Raw genomic sequence first — 3,568 nt, forward strand, 5'->3', positions numbered from 1 at the left:
TGCAGGCCTACTTTTATCCACCTCCCGTAAAGCAGAGATAAGGGTCAGAAACCAAATACAAGCAGGGATTTAGAGCTACCTAAGTTAGACACACTTCAAGGATGCGGAGAGGTCACCCTTTTGAGGATTTGTTCTCCCCATTTTCAGATTCTCCCTTTTATTTCTTTACTTTTAACTGGTCTACGTCCTGGAGGAGTAGAGTTCAGAGCAGCCCGTGTCCAGGGGCCTTAACAGGAAGGGTGCTTCGGAATGTGGTGGAAGCCATGACACTGTTCCCACGGGTATGGCTCATCTGCTCTTCAGATCGTCTGGCTTTGTTCCATCTGCTGACACAAATCACCTTGCTGTTTTTTGCGTTGTGAACACATGCACACACGAACACTTTCAGTTTTAAGAAGAGCATGTGGGGTGGGGTAAAGTGTTGGCCTTGAAAGCCGAGGACCCGAGTTTGACTCCCAGCATCCGTATGAAAAATAAGTGGGGCACAGTGGCACACGTTCATAATCCAGAACTGGAGAGGTGGAGACAGGTGGATCCCTGGGGCACCCTGCCAGCCACTTTAGGAAGCTTCAGGTCAGTGAGAGGTCCTCAACAAGGCGATGGCTCCTGAGGAACTGTCCTGGAGGATTTCCTCTGGTCTCTACAGACATATACACATGTGCATGTATGTACACAGAGAAGAGCATGTGCTCCATTTGGTTCCAGAGACACTATTAATAGCCAGCAAAAATGACTTCACCCCAGAGCCCTCCAGATGGATTTCCCATCCAGAAGTTCTGCTCTCACAGGCCTCTATAGGCTCCAAAATGGTAAAAAAGAAATTATTGTTATTGTTATTATCATTATTGTTGTTGTTGTTGTTGTGAAACAGCCTCATTATGTAGCCCTGACTGCCCTGGAACTCACAGAGATCCACCTGCCTCTGCCTCTCTGCCTTCAAAGTGCTGGGATTAAAGGTGTGGGCCACCAGGTCCAGTGTTTTTTGTTATTTTAATGAGAAGAAAATACTAACACCACAACCAAATAGTATTTGACACAACAAAACCAAATTCTTGAGAACTGGAAGAAGCTGTGCCAAGGTTTGGAACAACTAGCCTTGAAGACCCTCCTAGGCCAGTTTCTTTCCTTGTGGGTCACACCATCCTGGTCCCTGATAGGAACCAGCATAGGAGACCCGGGCAGGCCAGCCTGTCATGGCCTCTCCATCTCAGGGCCAGTGTGGCAGGACTGTCTCAGTGGTCTTGTGCTTCCACATACTCCAGGGGGAAAGTTGACTTTGGGAGTTGAGAGGCAGGACTCTGGGAGCTACAGAGTCCCACCTAGAAGGGTCACGATGAGTGACGACAGTGGCTAAAGCTGAGAGAACAGTCATTGGCACCTGGCATGGACAGTGGGCAGGAGGGAGAGACCGACCGGACAAGGGCAGTTCTCTAGGGCGTCCTGTAATCCCGGAACTCAGGAGGTAGAGGCAGAAGAGCAGAAGTTCAGTGTCATCTTTGGATGCATACTGTATTTGAGGACAGCCCGGGATACACGAGACCCTGTCTCAAAAAAACAAAACAAAAATAAAACAACAACAAAAACCTAAGGACTTAATCATGTCTTAGTTGTACTGTGTCTCCCCATCCATTTACCAAGCAGACCTAACCCTGCTTAGCTTCTGGGATCAGGCACATTCAGTACAGTACAGCTGTAGTGTAGCAGGATCATTCCTAAGAAAGCACTTTTTGATCTTCTCATGGACAGATAGAGTCAGGTCAGCAGAGTGCACCCATACCGGAATTCACAGGTCGGCTGTCTCAGCCTTCTCTCCAAGTATTTGGGAGAATGGTGGGGGTGTACTCCCAATTTAAATGATGGCCTCAACTGAGACGAATCTGATCTCGGGGAGAGAGAAGGCAGTGGTTCTTGAGCACAGGCCAGGGCACAGAACCAACTAAGAGCGACAGCTTATTAAGCCCAATGGGCTTGAGGGGCCTTCAATCAACCGGATGCCGTTCTCGGTTAGCGAGGTTCATAGCACGAGGTGCCGCTTGTTCCTAATAGTCTTTCCTCCATTACCCAGTCACACAGCACTGATGACAGTTCTTCATTAGTCCCCCGAGAAGTCCATTTTCTGGCTCTAACCACGTAGCCGAGAAGCAGAGCCTGGCTGCTGATGGGGGCGGGCAGACGTGGATAATCAGTCAGCTTGTATTAGCGCAGAGTGGAAAATGACAAGTCTGCAGCTCATGTTCTCCCAAAGCCGATGAGCTGTCTCAAACCAGCAATTTAGCCGGAAAAATGAGTCTGCGAGACTCTAAGAGCATTCGTCACTCTCGGTTCCCCTCCTCTTTCCCAAGTGGTAACGCAAAAAACTGTCCAGTTTCAGATATTCGGAAATCGCCTTTTCTGGCATTCATTGATGCTCCCCTAAGCAAAATGCTAAGTACCGTATACATTGCTTATGTAGCCAGATGAGTTTTGAAGCTGTGTGTGTGGGTGTATTTTTTCTTCCTTCCTTCCTTCCTTCCTTCCTTCCTTCCTTCCTTCCTTCCTTCCTTCCTTCTTTCCTTCCTTTCTCTTTCTTTCTTTCTTTCTTTCTTTCTTTCTTTTTCTTTCTTTCTTTCTTTCTTTCTTTCTTTCTTTCTTTCTTTCTTTCTCTCTTTGTTTTTAGCTTTACAGTATCTCCTGACCCTGACTTACAAACCATCTCATCTCATTTGGTTCTTGAAGTTCCTGGTCATTCACTGCTGCTACGTCAACACTGCTAACATCACTCGTGAGTCGTCCTCAGACTTTTGACAGCTGCAGACAAAAGTGTTTTCTTTGGGATTGAGTGATGGGCATCTGCTTTCAGGACTTGTTCTAATGTTCTTTGATGTCTGGAAAAACTTGAGAGAAAATAATCTAAGCCAAGGGGCTGGAGAAGGACTCCAGAGGGTCTGTGTTTTGTCGAGACCCAGGGGAGATGTGATCAAAAGTGTTTTTACCCCAGATAGGGCATGTCCAGATCGGCTCCTGACGATAAACCAGAGGAACTACTCCACTTGGCCAACCTGTAAGCGTTTTGGGGTGACTTACAGCAGTGTGGGGGATGGGTTACAGGAGTGTAGATGAGCAAAGGCAGCTGTACCACTGAAAAGCCCACCCCAGCCTGGGCAATGATTCCTGGAGCTCCTACAGGCTTGGGACAGCTCAACCAGTACAAGGGTCTCTTACCCTCAGCAGTTGCTACTGCTTAGGTAACCTTTGGGAGGGGCCTTGTGAATCTTTTACGTTTCAGCAGCTTCCGGAGACTTCTTTTGTTTATCTTCCCAGCCTTAACCAAATATTTTAATGCTGAGGAAACAGCGACATAGCAGTATATTTAAAAAACGCAGACATAAAAGACCTTGGGTTGCCAAAGGCAATGCTTCAGGTCGGGGAACCTCAGAACCTCCCAGAAGAGGGATTTGCCTATGAAATGAGTCTCAGCCATCATATAAGAAAGGAGAGTAGCCGCTACTGGAGGCAGGGTAAAAGGTGATGGACTGGATTCTGGGCCTCTCCGTTAGATAAGTTTTGAGGATAAACAGTCTTCAAAGGG

The sequence above is a fragment of the Peromyscus californicus genome, unplaced genomic scaffold, assembly GCF_007827085.1.
Source record: "Peromyscus californicus insignis strain IS unplaced genomic scaffold, ASM782708v3 Scaffold_12__1_contigs__length_115047231, whole genome shotgun sequence".
Classification (NCBI taxonomy): domain Eukaryota; kingdom Metazoa; phylum Chordata; class Mammalia; order Rodentia; family Cricetidae; genus Peromyscus; species Peromyscus californicus.